The sequence below is a fragment of the Felis catus genome, chromosome D2 (genome assembly GCF_018350175.1).
Source record: "Felis catus isolate Fca126 chromosome D2, F.catus_Fca126_mat1.0, whole genome shotgun sequence".
NCBI lineage: Eukaryota > Metazoa > Chordata > Mammalia > Carnivora > Felidae > Felis > Felis catus.
The window spans coordinates 68,699,272-68,720,096 of NC_058378.1; the positions used below are offsets into that span (position 1 = coordinate 68,699,272).

Below are 20,825 nucleotides of genomic sequence, written 5' to 3' on the forward strand. Positions count from 1 at the left end.
TTCATGTTATATTTGACGGTGTCCCTTGTAGTTGCCGAAGTATAACTTTCCAAAAGTTAAACACATGACTCATACAAAATAGAATGAACATGAATCAAATGTCTACTCAACTTACTACTTAATGAGGGGATCATTAGGATGGCAACTCTGGTTCAAAGGAGAATTTGAGGAAGGGAATTCCTCAAATGACCTTAGTTAGTAGGTCAAAGGGATACTGAAATGAATTTGTTGGTATGTTATGAAACTGGTTAATATCTGACAGAGCAATAAATCTGTAGCCTTCTGGTTATGCTTTCTACCTTATAAAAATAAACCAGTAGATATATAACTTCAGAGTATCTGGGCTCTAATCAAATAGTAAATAGCACATTGAAACATAAGTACATTATTCTAGGTCAGAGAGCCAGCGAACTTTTTAACCAGCCGGACAGTAAATATTTTTGGCTTTCCAGGTCATATGGTTTCGGTTGAAGCTACTCCATTCTGAGATTGTAGCATAAGAACAGCTTTAGATAATACATAAATAAATGGATGTGGTTGTTCCAATAAAACTTTATTTATAAGACCATGTGTGTATGGGTCAGAGTTTGCCCATTCCTATCTTAGATAATTAAATAATACTTGGTGAGCTAGTTAACGTGTAAGGTGACATTAAGGGTGAAATTATCTTATTGCTGTACCTCTACCTTTTGATTCCTTTTTCTTAACAGCACTAAATAACATGAATGGGCCCCCTGGATTTGCTGATGCAGTGTTCCTGCCCCCCTCCCCCAACCGTGTATGTGAATATAGTGAAGACTTGATGTTTATTCACATGGACACTATTCTCCCCCTGCCTGACTTCATCACTGTAGACTAGACTACAGTTCACACCTGACCCAATCTCCAAATTTGAAATGGGACAACGTGATTCATACCCCAGGCTGTTGCTTTCTTTAGTAGAAGAAACATAACCTCTGGGGCTGATGAAGGAAGTTATTTTCTGCCATCTCACTTGGAAAGCAGGGGAAGTGAGGTCAGAAGGAATCCACTCACTGCCTCTCTGGGCCTCAATTTTACTATCTACACAATGGGAATAATGTACCTACTGGGTATGTAGTTTAATGTGATAATCTGTGTAAAGAACCCAGCTTGGAGCACAGCATATGCGCTGGAAAGATCACTTCTCGTGTTTTGAAGATCCCTCTTCCTGTCTTTCCCAAGTGACTCCAAATGACTCCAAATGGCTTTACCGTGACGCAGGAATATGCAGATACCACAACTCTGCCTCCTCTTTGCTTAAGTTCAATGCCCTTCCTTTTATTTCTGTTTTATCTCACTGTTGGCCTCTAGCCTTTGAATTTTACTCAAACTGTTTCTAGTAACTTCATACTTTATAGTTTAGTAACCAAGCTGACTTCTCTATTTTCTTCTGTGAGTGAGGAAGGGGGGGGGGGGCGGTGGTGGACAGGATCAAGTGTTAGATGGGCTGTAGTGTGGCTGAGTGCTTTAAAAGAGATTCTCTTTAGTCCTCACAACCACCCATTTCTAGGGACATTGTTATCCCTACTTTATAGGTTAGGCTCACAGAACTTTAAGTTACCATCCCAAGACTGTGGTCCTGAAAAGTGTGGGGGGCTGGATTCCAACCTGGGTCTAGCTGACCACAAATATAATCAATGCTTTTATCCACTATAACACACTTTCATCACAGTGCTTTCAATTTGGTTGCCATTTTGCCTTTTAGCTACCTCTTTCCCTTTGGCAAAACTAATCCTCTGGGGCCTGAAATGAAGGAAACGAACAAAGATTGTTCAGTGCTAAAAGTCAAACAAGAAGCTTTTAACATGATGTCCTCAAATACTTCAGCACCTCATATCCCATTTTTCATTTTTGAGCAAGTCAATAGGCAATATCTCCATCATGGATGTCTCACTTCAGGGGCTGTGCTCACCAGTATCTGAGTGGCCCTCCAGAGAACCATCAGCTCTGAGCATGACAGGAATTCAGGGGCCAGAATTGGCTAACTACAGGATGCACAGCCAGATCATCCTAGAAAGGTTACATCCATCAAAATGCAGCTATGGTCCTTGCAAAGAACACGTCTGTATGTGGGCTCATGAGGATACCACACCCCCAAATGACCAGCACCAGCCACTGTAATTAGAAAGAGACAATAGGACAGGGGAAAGGTGAGGTGAACTTTTTGCAGAGGATACTTGCTTTTGGCTCCCTGACATTGTAACAACCTACCTTCTTTTTTTCCCTAGTTTGGTGAGCTATAGATGACAAATAACATTGCATTAGTTTAAAGTGTACAACATAATGATTTCATGTATGTATACATTGCAAAGTGATTATCTCCATACACTTATTTAACATCCATCATCTCACATAGTTACAAATGTTTGTCTTGTAATGGAAAATTTTAAGATCTACTGTTTTAGCAACTTTCAAACAGACAACACAGTATTGCTAACTACCTGCTTGTTTTTTAAAGAATCATGGTAGCTTGAAATCAAAGCTTCTCTTCCCTCTGTCTCCATTACAGACCTCGGTCTTTCCCCCAGCTCCATGGTGAGTAGAGCACAGTCATGTGACCTAAACTGGAAGATCAGATGCTCACCACTTGGACATGAATCTCAAGAATGTAGCACGTCTACCCAGGAGTAGTTAGAGATTATTATAGGAGCTACAATAGAGCTTAAAGCCTTTTTGAAAGTGCCAAGGTTAGTGGCAGCAGTCTACAAAAACTGTTTCTGCCACAGCATCTTAATGGTGTCCCAATCTCCCTTGGTTTTCCCCCAATCTTTGAGCTCAGTTCTCCAGGCCATCAATGTTGTGAACTATCCAAGAGTTTTCTAGGAGGTTTTTGTTACTTTGTTAGCCTAATTTGGCTTTCACAGCTGGCACCAGAGTACTCTGAGTGATGTGCTCCTCAATATCCACCAGCAGGGCTTGGACTCCTTCATATATTGTTATATCTGTTCAAAGGAGATTTCTCCAAGACAGAATGTCAGAGTTCCTACTCAATTGGGAGAAAAGGACAAATGGCCTCAGAACTTAATTTATGTAGAACCTTAGAACTAAGGGGTTAGGTTGGCTATTCCTCTATTTTTACTAATCCACTAATCTGAGATGTACGTGCATATAGGAGTCAAGACAAAGACTTTCTTCCTGTCATCAAAAGATAAGTTTCAATAATCTCATATCAAAGCCCAGATTATTTCTTTCATAGGAATAGAAGGTCCACAGAATGAATCGGGTCAAATCTCTGCTCTTGTGGTCATTAAATAAGGAAGCAAAAACTGAGTTACGTAGTGCTTGCATTTGTTCGAGTGTGTCCTAGATGCTATGTAAAATGCATGAGTATAAAGTGATAAGGGAAGCTGATACCGGATGCTCGCGCTATTGCATTCATCCTTCAACCCTGCACAGTGGGGTAAATACTATTACACTTGTTTTTCAGTGGGGAAAAGAGGGTCACACAGACAGAAGAACTTGCTCGGCCATAGAGCTGGTAACTGTGCAGCCAGGATTAAAAGTGACACCAAAGTCTATGCATTGTCCACTCTATCAGCTTTGGAAAACCTGAAGACACCGTAGCTCGTGAATTCAGTCACAGGTGAGGCCATTCTGGCCAAAGAGGAAAGAGTCTACTTTTGCCAAATAGTGCAAATGCATCATAGGGATTGTTTAAGTTACACTAAATTTCATTTCAAAGGAGTTCTTTTAATGGGCATACAGAGTGCCCATCACATAGTAGGTAGTAAAGGAAATATTGAATTGGATTCAGTAACTTCTGACTGGTTAAGAGGCAAAACAGTAACAGACATAGAAATAATTAATTTGGGCGTTTGTGTGGTATTTTCCATACTTTTCTATTTGTTTTGCTGTTTGGCAAAAATAGAAGTCCAAATTCTTTCTGGGCTGTTTCATAATTGATAGATGAACTTGTTCTAATTGTTGATCCATAGAGAATGGTTGGAAATACCAATACCCTTGAGGTTAAATTTCCCAACTTTTGTTGTGGAAATATTTAGTCAACTAATGATCTCCTCCACCCTCTGCTGTTAGCTTTGGCAGGAACGGCATCCTTTGCTTTTAAAGGAACTTGAAAATAATCTTCAAGGGAGATAAATACCTGTCCGAAGCTTCCAAAAACCTGGAATGAGGATGCCAAAACATGGAGGAAGGAATTTAAATTCTTTGCTAAAAGAAAAATGAAAAAACAATCTGTAAATGCAAATGTCCATCTATAATTTGAATGAATTAAGCAGAAAGAAAAAGCACATCCAGAGACTCAAAGGACTGGTTGGAAATTTTTAAAATGTGGTCTCTGCCAAGTAAGGTCTAAGGAGCCTGAATAATTTTTTATTTGAGGCTGCTGGTCTCATCTACCCATCCATCATCCATCGTCTATCCGTCAATAATGTATGTTGGAATTTTATTGAGGAGAACACAGAGATGAGAAGATATCTGTTACCTTCAAGGAACTTCATGGAAACAACACAATCTGTTTTTTATGTTGGTTTTAGCTAATATTTACTTAGCATTGACTATGCAACAGGCACAGTGCTTAAAAACAGGACAGATATCTCATTTGATTTTCACAACTATCACATAAGAATATTATTATACCTTTTTCCTTTCAGGAAACTGATACAAAGCAAGGTTACATAACATGTACATACAGTGGGCTAGTGGAAGATAAATCTCCAAGCAAACCCATCTGACTCCGAAGTCAATGGCATGCTTTTAACTTTTCCTACCATGTCAGCTTATATAAGACACAAACTCAGATCATGAACAAAAGCATGAACAAGACCTTGTCCAAGGTCTGGCTAAAAGTAATAGTTAATATGTAGAATGTGAAAACTACAGTTGTTATAGGGTATGTGTGTGTTTCCTGGGGGATTACTGTAAACTCTTGGATAGGGAACTAAGGAGGGAAAACATGGGTCAAGAAAGGCTTTATGGATTCTTGGCCGTACATTAGCTTCGTAAAATATAGGTTGAAGGAGAGTGTCCTGGTAAAGAGAAAAGGCATGGAAAGAAAAATGTCTCCCAAGAGTTCAGGAAGAAAAAGGCCATATAGGCAGTACTAATGAAGAATGGGTATCTTGTACTCAAATAACTCAACCCTCAGCAGCCAGAATCCACATCTGCCATTTGAGAGTGATTCCTTTTGGATATCCGGGGTTTTCAGTCTTCGTGCTATCAACAAGAAGAATGTCCTATTAAGCATCATCACTCTTGGGAGGGGTGTTAATCGAAGCAATTGGTTCTCAGCTGTAAAATTAGGGTACCGGCAGAGAGAAGGGGGCACAGTGGCATGCTCAGTTGTGGACTAAGACAAAGGTAGGAACAAAGTTAAGAGGAACCAACAAGGGCTGGTTAAGTACCCCAGAGGCCTTCGTCTTCCTCCTTCCCTTGTCCTTGGGGGAGTGGGGGAAGTATCCATTCCTGCCTACTTTTGAGAGCTGTAACTAGAATCAAGTTTGCAGATATGGAAGAAGGCTGTCTACCAGGAGTCAGGAGGCCTTTGAAAGAGGATCCATAACCAGCAGAGAAAGAGATGAGAACAAATACCCAACTCCCCTTTCCTCCTGCCTTCCAGTGTTCTGATGCTGTCTCCATTGACCAGAGGACAAGGAAACACAAGTGAAGCAGGTCAAAGAGACACTCTCCCAGGGCACAAAGTAGGATGAGAAGGATGGAGAAAAGGAAGGATCTGGAAAGGAAATGGAGAATGGCCAGCATGAAGGCCTACAGTGGTGAGATGGGACAGAAGTAATGTGTTGCTAATTGCACTTAAAGTAATGAAACTTGGGGCGCCTGGGTGGCTCAGTTGGTGAAGCGGCCGACTTCGTCTCAGGTCATGATCTCGCGGTCTGTGAGTTCGAGCCCCGCGTCGGGCTCTGTGCTGACAGCTCAGAGCCTGGAGCCTGTTTCAGATTCTGTGTCTCCCTCTCTCTGACCCTCCCCCGTTCATGCTCTGTCTCTCTGGTCTCAAAAATAAATAAACGTTAAAAAAAAATTAAAAAAAAATAATAAAGTAATGAAACTTGCAAATTATTGCATTTTGTAAATTAAGGCAGATTCAACATTATCTCCGCAATCGCTTTCTCTTACTCACCTGAATTTAGATTTTCTTCTATGTTCATGAGAGAAAAGGGTCGAGTTATAATTAGCTGGGGGCTGGGAATGATCTATAACCCTTTGTATCTTCAGCAGTGAGTCTAACATGTGAGTGGCATCCATCGTGTGTTGTGTGGGGAAAAGATGGAGTATCACTGTTTTAAGTCAACCAGACAGCCCTGTGATAGGAACTGGTACTTGATCAGACTCCCTCCCAGGCACTAGTGATGGAGGAGGAGAGAGAATATATAAACAGAACACTGGGAAAGGAAAAAGGGAAGGAGAAGGGACAAAGATAAAAATGCAACAATGTTAATATTTTGTGTAGAGCTGACCCTCTTATGTTAATAAGCCTCCTACTTCCAGTCCTAGGAAAATAAAGCTGTTTGTAATGGGAGGAAAAGAGGAGCATTATGCCTCTTTTTCTGTTTTTGAGAAGATAGTTCTCTCTCTCTCTCAATCTCTCTCTCTCTCTCTCTCTCTCTCTCTCTCTCTCACACACACACACACACACACACCGCTAAGAGTAGATTTTTAAATTAGAACAGTAATGCATCCAACTTCCCATTATCATTAGTAGAAGGCAGGGAAAGGGTTGTTTGAAGAATGATTCTCTCCCTTATCTCAGAATCAGCCTGTTATGCAGAGGGCATGCTGAGTGAGGGTGGCAGAAATCTCCCTCTGGGCTCTGAGAACATATGTTCTCCAGGGAATTTGAGAGAAGGAATCGCCAAAGTGCTGTGTTTATGCTCATAATTATCTTTTTCCCTATTAAAAAATTGGCTCTCAGAGATTATTACTGGCTGGATATAGAGTATCTTCTTGAGGCGATTTTGAAACAGTCTCTCTCTTTCTCTGCACGCACATGCACCCACACACTTGCATACGGAGCTGTACATGGTAGTACTCGGAATGAAATTTGAAAACTGAACCGAAGCACACTGTGGTAAATTAAATGGAGCAAACATATCCACGGCAAGACTTGAAAAAAGTTATATTTTTCCTAGAAACAAACAACTCCATAATAACAGAACTGAAAAAGAAAAAAAAAACAAGTAAACTAAAACTTCTAAGTCTGTCTCAGTGACATGGAAAGTCCACTAAAGTTTTTGTAAGAAGCTGTTACCAAAATCCTGAAAATCCACTCTGAATTCCAATGATCTATTTTCCATTCCAAGTTGTTACTTACTGGGGCAGCATTTCCATTATCCTTGTTGAGCAATGGCTTATAGATGAATAAGAAATTTAGAATCCAGTATTTGGATTCAGCAGGCTGTTTCCAGTAAGTAATTTGAAACCCCAGGAAATGCCAAAAACATAATTACTAATCCAAATAGCCCTTTGTATCTGCATAAATAAAAATGGGGATCAAACTCTGGTTAATAGAGATCATTTCCTATCATGCTCATATTTTCAGTGTTGCGACAGGGACTGCTACAATTGCTTTTTACCATTATATTGTCACTGTCATTTGAAATACCCTTAGAGGAGAGAAGATGATTGACTTGGAATGTATTAGCAAGGTAGATCGTCTTTCTTTGCAAATATGTGGTCTAAAACTTGGGGAACACCCTGGAGACTGTTGGGAGAGTGTCCCTCTAGCTTTTCCTGGGATTTTCATGCAAATAACAGTGCTTTCAGTAGGCTCTCTTCGTAGGGAAGAAATCTAGAGTGTTCATTTAGGACTCAAAAGGGTGGGGAGGGACATGGATTCTTTCTGTATCTCTTAGTTGAACTAATGCTCTAATCACAACCACTGGTCCACGCACGGTGATTTCCCCAAGGTAGGGGTGATTCTGTTTCCTCCAGACAACTTGTAAAGTTCTTGAAAGACCCCGGAAAACTGAACCACACTTCAAAATCCCAGGAACCACTCAAAGGACTGTGGGTCAAAGGAGTCAGGTTCTGCAAATGCAGTGTGAATCAAATCTGGCTCCATACCTTTCCCAGCAATTTCAACTGTCTCCAGTGTCTCCAATAACCCAAACTCAAAACCTGGGTCTGCTTTGATTTTTCATTCTCTTTTAGAACTCAGTTATCAAGTCCTTATCACTGCATTCAGCTGCTTGCAGTAGATCTACACCAGTGCCAGCCATGGCCAATGCATGAAATCTGCTAGGAGTCCTCTAGGAAAGGTTTTCTCCTCCCTACAAAAAAGAGACATACTACATATACTTAAGAATGGTTAAAATTAGGGGCGCCTGGGTGGCTCAGTCGGTTAAGCATCTGACTTCCACTCAGGTCATGATCTCTCAGTTTGTGAGTTCGAGCCCCGCGTCTGGCTCTGTGCTGACAGCTCGGAGCCTGGAGCCTGCCTCAGATTCTGTCTTCCTATCTCTCTGCCCCTCCCCTGCTAACGGTCTCTCTCTGTCTCTCAATAATAAATAAATGTTAAGAAAAATAAAAAAAAAAGGATGGTTAAAATGAAAAGGATTGACAATATCAAGTACCGGAGAGGATGGGGAGTAACTGTACCTCTTCCACATTGCTTTGAAGAACACTTTTCCAGTTTCATATGAAATATAGAATATATGTTCACCAGGAACATTGGTCTATAATTTTCTTGTGGTGTCCTTTTCTGGTTTTGGTGTCAGGGTAATGCTGGCTTATAAATTGAGTTTGGGAGTATTATCTCCTCTTCAGGTTTTGAAAGAGTTTAAGAAGGATTGACATATTAAAAAAAATGTTTAAAATTCACCAGTGAAACCAGGGGGTCCTGAACTCTTCTTTATTGCGAGATTTTGACTACTACTGATTCAGTCTCCTTACTCATTATTGGTCTGTTCAGATTTTCTATTTCTTCATGATTCAGTCTTGGTAGGTTGTAGTTTTTAGGAAGTTACCAGTTTCTTTTAGTTTATCCAAGTCTGTGTGTATGTGTGTAATTATTCAAAGTAGTCTCTTACGATTCTTTCTATTTCTGTGTAGTATCAGTTCTGAGGTCTCTTCCTCCATTTTGGGTTTTATTTATTGAAGTCTTTTTTCTTTTTTTTTCTTAGTCTAGCTAAGTATTTCTCAATTTTCTTTAGCTTTTCAAAAAATCTGCTCTGGTTTTGTTGACCTTTTCTATCGTATTTCTGGTCTTATTTCACTTATTTTTGCTCTGATATTTGTTTTTTCCTTCTTTTTGCTAATTGCAGTTAGCTTGAGTTAGGTTGTTCATTTGAGATCTTTTCTCTTAATGCAAGCCTTTATTGTTATAGACTTCCATTTTAGAACTGTTTTTGGAGCATCTAACAGGATTCAGTATGCTGTGTTTCCATTTTCATTTGTTTCAAGTCATTTTTTGAATTCTCTTTTGGTTTCTTCTTTGACTTATTGGTTGCACAGAAGTGTGTTGTTTAATTTCCACATTTTGTGAATTTTCCAGCTTTCTTTTTATTATTGATTTCTAGTTCCATATTATTGTGGTTTAAAAAGATATTTACTATGATTTCAATGTTAAATTTGCTAAGACTTGTTTTGTGATCGGTCCTGGAGAATATTCCATGTGCACATGAGAAGAATGTGTATTCTGCTGTTGTTGGACGGGACAGTTTGTGTAAATGTCTGTTAGGACCTTTTGGTATGGTTCAAGTTTAACATTTCCTTGTTAATTTTCTGTATCAATGATCTATCCATTGTTGAAAGTGGGTATGAAAGTCCCCTACTATTTTTTTTTTTTTACTTTTGTATATTTCTTCCATCAGATCTGTAAGTATCTATTTCTTTAATATATTTAGGTACACCAATAGTAGGTGTGTATATATTTATGATAATTGTATCTTCTTGATGAATTGACCCCTTTAGCATGATATAATGACTTTCTTTTTCTCTTGTTAAGATATTTGGCTTAAAGTCTCTTTTGCCTGTTATAAGTAGAGGTACCACTGCTCTCTTTTGGTTTCCTCTCTCATAGAATACATTTTTTCATCACTTCACATTGAGCTCTGTATGTTATTAAAGCTAAGGAGAGTTTCTTATAGGCATTGTATAGTTGGGTCGTGCTTTTTTAATCCATCCATCTACTCTATGTCTCTTGACTGAAAAATTTAATCCATTTATATTTAAAGTAATTACTGTTATGTAACGACTTATTAATTCCATTTTGTAAACTGTTTTCTGGTTTTGTAGTTCCTTTATTCCTTTCATTCTCTCTTGCTGTCTTCTTTTGTGAACTGATAAATTTCCATAGTTTTATGCTTTGGTTCTCTTTTTATATTTTGTGAATCTTTATCTTTTGTGATTCTCTTCTTTTTATCTTTTGTGAATCCCCAGAAATTCATATATTAAAGCCCTAACCTCCATTGTAATAGTATTTGGAGATAGGGCCTTAAAGTAGGCAATTGGTCCTAATCCAATGTGACTGGTGTTCTTAGAAGAAGAGCAAGAGACACCAAGGATGCCCATACACAGGGGAAAAACATGCGAGGATGCAGCAAGACAACAGGCACCTGCAAGCAAAGGAGGAAAGCCTCAGGAGAAACAAACCTGCTGAAACACTGGCCTTGGACTTCCAGCCTCCAGAACTGTGAGAAAATAAATTTTTGTTGGTCTGTGGTATTTGGTTATGGAAGCCCTAGAAGACTAACACAAGGCACCAGTATAATGTTTTCATTAATAATCAATGCTTATGCTGTTTTTAAAGATAGTGCCAGCAGATCACCCACTGTGAACTATCTAGTCTCTAAAATTATTTACTAGGCAACCAAGTCATTTTCATAATCAGAGATGAAGCTTAAACACATAGCTATGGGGGAAAAAGAACAGTGATTGATATTTATGTGTAGATATAGGTAATTTTCTTGAGAACAGTGGGGATAAAGACATTGACACTATGTGTTTATACAAGAAGGGATTCTGAAGAGGTATATGGTGTGGGAGGCAATTAATGGCACTGAAGATAAATTTTTATGAGTTTTCAAATCTACCATGTTTTCTGGCTGAAGTTATGGTTAAGGATTATTGTTTTTGTTGTTCTTTACAGCTGTGGTTTTTAGAAAGATTTAATACAATAGATGGAAGCAGGCCAGTAAGCAATTTTTTGGGGGGATATGTTTCTTTCTCCAGACCATTGCATAGAAAATTATTAAAAGTCTAATTTGGATGCATTTCCTTAATCTTAAAATCTTTGACTTATTTGGATACAAAAATTCTGTGTCAGGATAATTATGAGTGTATTGTTTTATTGAAGAAGCTAAAAATGAAGTCCAAATATGCCAGAAGTACTCAGGTAGGCCATTCCAGTTTGGGGATCCTGAGAACTGCTGTGTGATTGCTTTTGGGCAAAACAATCCTAAAAAGTAAATTTATATTCTGCAGTTGGCTTTGCCCTGAGGTCATTCCAGGGTCTAAGCAGCAGTTTGGGATCTGCCTGGGATTAACTGTTTCACACTTTCTCCTGGGGACCTGCTCAAGTGTTATAAATCATGAGTAAACTCCACAAACATGCTCTTTCCTGGAGAACTGGGAGGGTGTGGAGAGTGGATGAGGAAGGACTATGCCAGGAAGAGAGTCCTCACCATAACTTGACCATGGTAGCATCCTGATCTTGGACTTCCAGCCTCCAAAACTGTCAGAAAATAAATTTCTTTTGTGTAAGCCACCCAGCCCATAGTATTTTGTTATTGCATCCTGAGCAGACTAAGACACGTTTATTCCAAGAGAATGGTTTGTTAGACCCCAGATTCTTGATACAAAAGGGAATGTTTCTGAATTCAAAGGCTGTCTGCTAACATTTGGCGTGTTGATTTTCTGTTGATGATTAGTTGCTAATGATAGCTTCTGAGGAAATACCCATTTTAGTTGATCGGAGCATGTACTGCCCATGCTCTTTATTACTTGCAGTAACACACAAACTGGGAGGAGGAAGGATGTATCAACGTGCACACTGTGGATGATATCACAACACAGACACTGACCCATTTAGGGTCACTGCCCAATTTGTACAGGACTGAGTGGGTTCATGGGACATGGGACTTTCAGTGATAAAACCAGGAAAATCCTGGGTATACATGGACAAATCAATCAGCCTAACTGGGCCAAGGTTTATCTGTTGGAAGACCAAAGGTGACATGCAATGAGGAAATGGAGCATTTACTGAAACATAATTAGAGCCCTGGACTAGAGCCTGTCTAGTCTTACCATTGTGTGCCTTGGATAAGTTACTTCACTTCTCTGTGCCTAAATTCTGTTTTCTATGAAGTGAAAGACTAGATTACTTCTAAAGGATGTTCCAGTTCTCATATACTATCTTTTTTGATTTGTGGATTGGTCTGTCATTTGAGAATTGGAAAGGTTCAATTGTATCAATCCAGAAAATAATCTGGATTTCTGGATTGTATCAATCCAGAAAATAATCTGTACCTTAGCGAGGTACAAAGATATGCCTGTGTGTAGGGTGCTGCCTTCATGAAGCTTATTATCATCTACTGCAGTAGACATTAAATGAGTAAACCAGCACTTGTCAGTGCTGGGAAGGAAATAGCTAATTGTTGCAATAGACAACGATTGGGCATCTTCTCAGAAGATGTAATGTTGTTTTAGCTGAGATTAGAAGAACCAGACATAGGAGATAGAGAAGGTAGGGGGAACAGCAAGCACATAAGAGCCTTAAGTGGCAGATATGAAGTTAAAGGAACAGAAAGGACTGGAAAGAAATGAGGCTGGAAAGCTAGGCAGGGGCTTGGTCATGCCAGGCTTACAGGCTGTATAGGGAGTTCAGGTTTTATTCTCAATGTGGAGAGAGGCTAGCAAAGGCTTTGAAAACATATCAGAGTTACAAGAACTGACTAACCTTATTCATTAAACTATTATTGTATAATCATGGACTATACAAATAATTACATGCAATAACAATATAATATAGTAGTAAGCACATAATGTTCCTCTTCCATAAGTTTTAATCAGATGAGAAGAGTGTCCAAAGGTTTGATGCAAGTTCAGGGGCTATATCTCTACCTCATCACTTTGAACTTGATTAGTATCCACTTTAGCATGACTTTCATGGCAGAGGACAAAATTAATCTGAGGCTAAAATTACCTAAACCTGCTCCTTTGGGAACGGAATGTTACTTGGAACATATCCTTACAATTAAGATTAATTGTTATTGATGCTAAGACAAATGTTCTTACTGGCTGCATCTTCAATAAAGTAAAACACAAATTGCGTTTCCCCCTTCTCCCAGTGCTGAATAGCATTTGAACAAGCACTCAAGGAGATATTATCCCCAATTTTGGATCTTGACGAGAGTTTGAATTAATGGAGGAAAGACCACAAATTAGATCTGCATTGGTTTAGGGTTTATCTCCCACCTATTCCAAAAGCATTTGAAACAGCTTCAAAAATTAAACACTGCACAAAATAGAGCAACAAAGGGAGGGGGAAAGAGGGTACAAATCTCTTCAACTCTCTGAAGAGAATGACTTTACAGTAGATGAACTCAATGACTGAATTCAGCCCTTGAATTTTCTGGAACAAAAAAGGGACAAGAAGGGAAATTGTGGTTTGCATGATGGTTATTATCTGATAACAAGAAAACATCAGATTTGCTCTACAGAGACAAACTTTTTCTTTGAATTCCACTGACAGAAGAATTTATCCTGTAGATGTTTGTATAGAGGACACTGAATATCTAGTGGACAATACATTCAAAAAAATTTTGAAGAGAAGAAGACAGTAATGTGATTAAAAATAAATGTTTTTTGGGCCAATTTTCAGTAAAAGTTGAGAGTGGTAAAAATCCAGAGACATTTTTGTAAGAAGCTGAGGTATTATGGTCCAGGTACTTTGCTTTACGACAGGGACTTCTCTTAGAGAACCTGGAAGAAAGAAGACATTTTTAAACATGTCCTTTAGACCCTTTCTTGTAAATTGCAGCTGCTCCCCACAAGCCTTTGGTAAGTATTGAGTTGCAGTCAATTTGGGAAAGTACAAATCTCAGGAACGCAGACAGACAAGACTATCAGCCAAAGTGGACTCTGAATGGCCAGTCATGAAAGAGGACGAGTTGGCCTGCTGACGTGGAAGGTGAAGATGTGGACTAGCTGTCTCATCCAGAGCTCATCCCACTTCATCACAGGCTTGCTGGACAAAGACTAGATTTTTCTTGGAATGGAGGTTTGAATATTCTCAAGAATTTTTACAAATTCTTTGTTATGAGTCCAGATTTTGATCCTCTGGCCCATAAAGAAATCTAGATATAAAGGGGAGCATGACATCCTATTGTGGGATATAATTTCCTGGGGATGTCTACTGGACTTTACAACTACTATCATAGCTACTTAAGTCGAATCTATGTAGTGTCTCTACAGTTTTTCATTTTTATATCTTCTCTCCATTGTGTTCTAATTTGTTTGCTTTTGTGGCTTCATAAACTCAAAGGGCTAGGTTATGTCTATTTCTTCTTTTTATTAGAATTATTTACTATTAAAAATTAAAATTCATTAAATATTAATTGATTCTTCAGATTATAGTCTGATATATATGTGTGTGTGTGTATAACCATTTTATACCTTTACCATTACTGTGCTAATTCTTGACAGATACATAATCTATTTGATAAACTAATGAATGGCTCTTAACACAACTGGAGAAGAGAATTCTATAATCTCTTTTGATGTTATTTTTTATGAAGGTCTCTCAGAACTCTTCCTTTGGAATCATTAAGAATAATGTGTATGTGTGCATTTGTGTGTGTGTGTGTGTGTGTGTGTGTGTGTACATTTTTATTCTGCTATGTAATATATCTAATACTTCTAGCTGCATCAGTCTGAGGTAAATTATCTACCATCAATGAATTATATAGAGTATTGGTTATATTGTTGACCACAAAGTCAACTATACCAAGCTACATGACTCTCATAAGAGAACTCATTCTTGAATAAACTCTATCTGCTTGGATATGGGCAATTTCTAGATGGAGTACTTTGGGCCCATTATTAATGCCTGCAGTTGTTCAAGATGAACAGATGCCCTCTAGATGTCCAGAGCAGGGAAGGCTTAGCACACATCCCTGTATGCATAGGTACTTAATGGATATTTATTGAATAAATAAGTGAATGAATGATGAGAAATGTTTATATATAGCTATAAAATAGGGCTGATTATGAATATGAATATGATCCCCTATAGAAGGGGTCATATTTAAATAGAAATTGAAGGGTAATTGTAAGTATAGACTATGGAGGTAAAGAAAAAAAAAACAAGCACAATGATTATTGTCCTTATCTGGCAGCCCCAGTCCCAGGCTTACACTTGTAAGGGACTCTGCCACCACTGTCCAGGTCAAATTAGGTCAATTATCATTCTACCTTACTTTAGCTACTGGGGTTGAGACACGTTGAGGGTAAGAGACAACTTATTCAGATAGGCCAATCAGGTTGTCTCTCCTAAGAATTAGAAACTTGGAGGCATAAAATGAGGAGAGCAATTGGGATTAATTGGGATGGACTCATATAGGAGATAGCCTCTTAGAAGGCCCATGGGCTACTTTTGCTTGGAGCTCTGAGCTTCTTTGGCACATAGCCTTCCTGACTCTTGATGGCCCAGTTCTTCTTTTGAGTCTGTGAGCCACCCTTCCTGTTAATACTCTCTACCCCCATTATGTTTCTTTAGTCAGTCCTCATTAATTTCTGTTGTTTGCAACCAAAGAATTCTTAATTGATACAACTAACAGGGAGCGACACAAAGAAAGAAAGGGCAAGAAAATATTCTGTAAATTCAGAAAGATTGAGTATCTCAGCAGGAGTAGGATATAGGGACATAATGGGATATAATGCTGAAGAGACATAGAAAGTGATCTTGTTACTGGGAGCTCTGAAATACAAGATGAGGTATAGTTAAAACTCATTATTAATGTATTTGATATTTCAAATTTGTTTACTCTAAAATTTATTTGTAACTCCCAAATCAATAATAATGGTACTTTCATCATCAATCATGGACATGTGCAGAGTAGCAAAAACTTGAGCCACCTAACATCCATTCCTAGCTGAGGTCAAACAAGGTCTTTGCATTTTAGCTCTCATACTGTAAACAGGTGTTCTTTTTACAATATGTTTAGTGCCAGATATTTTGCTTTAGTGTTAAGTGGCTCCCAAGCTTAGTGCTGAAGTGCTGTCTAGTTTTCCTAAGTAGGAGAAGGCTTTGATGTGTCTTACAGAGAAGATACATGTATTAGATAAGCTTCATCCAGGCATGAATTATAGTGCTGCTGGTTATGAGTTCAATGTTCATGAATCAACAATATATATTAAACAAGGGGTCTTTAAACACATAAAAAAGGCTAGGTATAGATGGGTTGATAAGAGTGTTATGACTAGAAGCTCTCAGGGATCTAGAGCAATGGCTCAGTATGGACTAATTCAATGTTCAGAGTGATTTTATAGAATGTAACCACAGTGACTAATGAGAATCAACTATATTAAGATTTAACCTTATAAGCAACAGTGAGTTGTTGAGGATTTTGAACAAGAACTGATGTATTCAAACTGTGATATGAGGGAATTACTTGTGTGGCAATGTTTAGGATTTATTTGAGTTGGCATAGACAGATACCTGGGAAACCAATAAGGGCGCATTAAGGCCTTCTGGCAGCAATGAAGGTAAGAAATTTCTTACTGGCGCTGGTAGAGAAAGAATATATAGAGGGGAGATGTTGTGAGGGCAGAAGATATAGGAAGTTTGTGATGATGGAACCAACCTAAGGAAAAAAATCAAAAGGGATACTGAAATTTTGAGTTTTGGTGAATGAAAGAAAGAGTGGTGGTCCAGAAAGATAATTTAGACAAGAAGCTGGCCAAAGGAGGAAGATTATGGGTTCAGTTTTAGATGTACTAGGTTTGAAGCCTTGTTGGTTTGTCAATGAATAGCTTATAGGCAATAAACAGTATTTGTATTGTTGATAACAATTTTAAGAAGGAGAATAGGGATGAGATGGAGAAAGGAGAAGGGGAGGAGAAGAATATCTTAGTCACCAGTTAGAAAAAATGGGATGCAGCTGTCCCCTTCAAGGCCAATATCCAAAATGGCTGAGTTCTGGAGTGCCCAAATGCCAGTCACGTCTCCCTGCAGTGTTCACACTAAGAGCATGACATGGCAAAACCATGGCATCTGAGTTTGTAGCTCTCAGAAATCAATTGCTACAATTCAAACGTAAGCTAGAATTGGCCTCATGTACCTTAGCCCACTCATGTGCCTTGGTGGCTGAGTCAGAAGAGGTTCTGGCATGAGCTACAGGCTGTGTCTAGAATTGACTCTTGCCAGAAGTCACCAGAAAGAAACCCTCCTCTACTCCATCCAGAGGTTCAGACCCTGTTTCTTGGAGCTGGAGCTCAGATGCAAGGGTAAGCCTGAAGACAAGAGGTCCTACTGCTGCTGTTGCTTCCTCAGAGTGGAGATTGGATGGTGCCTCTTTTCTCAGCCTGTGTCTGTACGGCCAAGATTTCTCTCATCTCAGAATCCTGGCCTGAGAAAGAAGTAAGTCCCTCCTACCTCCAGTCGCACGGATTGCCAATTCCCTGGCCCCAAATTACTGTCTTAGTACGAGTGATCTGTTTCCTTCAGGGGAAAATTCCACCCCCACCTGTTTGGATAGTCTTTACCGTTATGGACTCTTCGACTGGAAAATCACAGAGCAGCCAAGGATTGGTTGAGTTCTAAAAATCTATATAATTTGGTATAATCTAGTCACCTGGTTACAGTTCTGTAGGTCTCTATCTACACCAATGATCTATGGTGGACATATACATGATATGGTGGACACATGCATAGCTTTATGCTCTGAGAACCCTGGAGAATAAGATAATGCCTTTTGTTCCTTCCAACCTTGCCCGTGGCCATCTATACTGAATATTTGTCCTGTGGTCCTAGAGGTGAGCTCTCAAAGGAGAAATGCCAATTTCAGTTGGTAAGTGTGGCGGGGGCGGGGGGGCTGTCAGTGTCTCTAAATCCCTGCAGAATCTCCTCATTTACCTGGCTGAGGTGAAAAAAGGAAACACCTCAGTGGGGGTGAATGACTAGTGAAGAATGCTGGGATAGGTCCTAAACTTCTTAGCATCACAGTATCCAGAAAAAAAAAAGAAAAAGGCAGTTGCTGAGGAGTCTCTCAAAATGATCGTTTCCCTTTCATTACTTGCTTTCCTTCCTCTGAAATGCCCTCAGTGCCTTTCCAAAGTAAAGATAGGAGAGAAAAATAATACCCTTTCCCTTTCTGATATATTAGAGCTGATTCTAGGGTTCTCCAAAGACTCACTGAGGTGAATTTCTCTAGGTAGTATAAAAAGAGCCTTTCAGAAAAGGCACTTACAGATGTTACAATGAAATCAGACACCTTTGCAACCGATTTATCAAAACCCTTGAAGGACCGTTTCAAGGCAGGTGGCAAAGGCAATCATGTTGAACAAAGGGAGTACATCCAGAGGCAGAACTGCATTGCATGTTCTTTAAAAATATATAACAGTGGAGGGAGAAACAGGAAACCCACGAGGAACCATTTTGTCCCATTTTTTTTCATATCACTTTACTGGTTCTGAGCATGAACCAATGCAATTTTTAAAAAGCCCATTCAAAGCCAGGTGGAAATAAATAAAGGCACTCATTTCTTTCAGCTTCTCTTAAGGGTACAGGTAGAATTCTCTTCTGAATTTGAAAGTAATTATAGAGAGTTGCTTTTCTGTTCCTTTAAGCAGTTACAGTAAAAAATAACCTCCTGTAAAAATTGTGGTCTTTGACAGTTAACCAAAGGGAACATCATCTTGGAATAAATGCATGCATCAATGAAAGTGTAAACAACACACATTATACTTTATATTAAACCTCTCCTGGTAAAGTGAGAGGAAGGGGAGTTTGTAGCTTAAGAGAACAAAGGTACCTGGATGCCTTCCACCAGGACAGCCAGTCCTACAGAAGGACTGAGTTGTGGCAGCCTGCTCAGTCAATGCAGTGAGTCAGCACCTGGGCAAGAGAATCAAGTGAGAGCAGAGGGCTCTGGAAGCCTGCTTGCTTTGATGGATTTGGACAGCTCTCCAGGGGAATTGGGGCCATGTGACTCTGATACCATGCTTCACCCACCACCCAATTCCGTGGGAGCTGTTGAATCCTAGTGTTCAAGATGGGATGGCCACCCAAAGCTCATATAGTCCAACCTCCCAATTGAGAGGCAACATGTTAAAGTGGTAAAAACTAAACAAAACTGGGTTCTAGGGTTTAAATTTCAATACTGTCCTGTAAATGGAATTAATAACTGCCCTTACCTCTTAGGAATATACTGTAAGGATTAAATTAGGTATTTTATTTTTTATTTATTTATTTTTTCAACGTTTATTTATTTTTGGGACAGAGAGAGACAGAGCATGAACGGGGGAGGGGCAGAGAGAGAGGGAGACACAGAATCGGAAACAGGCTCCAGGCTCTGAGCCATCAGCCCAGAGCCCGACGCGGGGCTCGAACTCACGGACCGCGAGATCGTGACCTGGTGGAAGTCGGACGCTTAACCGACTGCGCCACCCAGGCGCCCCTAAATTAGGTATTTTAAAGAAGGGGCTTAGCATAGTATCTGTCTCATGGTCAATTCTCAATAAATGTTGCCTTTTTTTTTTTTTTTTTTTTTTTTTTTTACATCCACCAATTTCTTCTATATGCTCTGTGCTGGGCATTTATGCTGATCACTTTAGATCACATGTCTTTTCCATTCTTATAACAGTCTAATGAGGAATTAGTCCCATTTTCAGATAAGAAAATCAGATTTCAAAGACATTAAATAATTTACCCAAGGTCACACCTTTGTAAGTGTCATGACTTGAGGCCAAGTCTGGTGCGACAGTTGGCTACCCAAATCACTGGACTCAACTGTTACTCTTTGAATTACAGAAGTGTCAGGTCTGAGTCCTTGCAAAGCAAAAATAAAAGGCTGTCTGAAAAATTAAACTTATCACAAATTTTAAATCATGACCTTTCTGGTTTTAGATCCATTATTAGAATACATGAGGCTTTTTGTAACTTAAGCTTTGGCTCAAAAATGACACACATGCAATTAGAATGACGGGTGGTGTAAATAATAGGGAGGTACAATAGACTGAATTATGTCCCCCCCCCCCCAAATTCATATGCTGATGCTCTGAACCCTATTTGGAGTGCAACTCTATTTGGAGTTTGGTGCAACTCTATTTGGAGATAAGGCCTATAGGAGATAATTAAGGTTAAATGATGCCATAAGGGTGGTGCCTTAATCCAATAGAGTTAATACCTTTATAAGTGGGAGAGACATTAGAACTCTGTCTGCCATGTGAGGAGACAGTGACAAGGCATCCATCTGCAAACTTAGAAAGCTCGTATTAGAACTTGACCATGTTGGCACCCGATGTCAGACTTCTAGCCTCCAGGACTGCAAGAAAATAAAATCCTGGTGTTTAAGCCACCAGTCTATGGTATTTTGTTATGTATGGCAGCTGAGCTGACTAACATAGAAGTTAAGTTTGGGAAACGAGGAGCTAACACAGTCAGATTCTCCTTATATGCACAGACCCTTTCAGATAATTGGAGTAAGTATAGAAATGTTAGCAAAGAACATGAGTTGTCAAGACTGTATACGTACTGTGTATATAAGTGTGATTCATCACAAGTGGAATTTCTGGATCAACAGAATACCTAAACATTTGGGAAAGCAAAGGAACTGAGTGAAGCTGCTTCATTCTTTCTGCATGGGCTGCCATGACCAGAGCTAAGT

The 20,825-nt window shown here is 39.2% G+C and overlaps 1 long non-coding RNA gene across 1 annotated transcript; it reads right to left on the minus strand.

Annotated features, from left to right (window-relative positions):
- Positions 1-545: 545 nt before the first annotated feature.
- On the minus strand, positions 546-19,443 carry LOC123380915. Its single transcript, XR_006587321.1, has 3 exons — positions 18,972-19,443; positions 4,124-4,191; positions 546-2,136 (listed from the first exon to the last, which is right to left on the minus strand). It is a non-coding gene; the product is annotated as an uncharacterized LOC123380915 (long non-coding RNA).
- Positions 19,444-20,825: the final 1,382 nt, after the last annotated feature.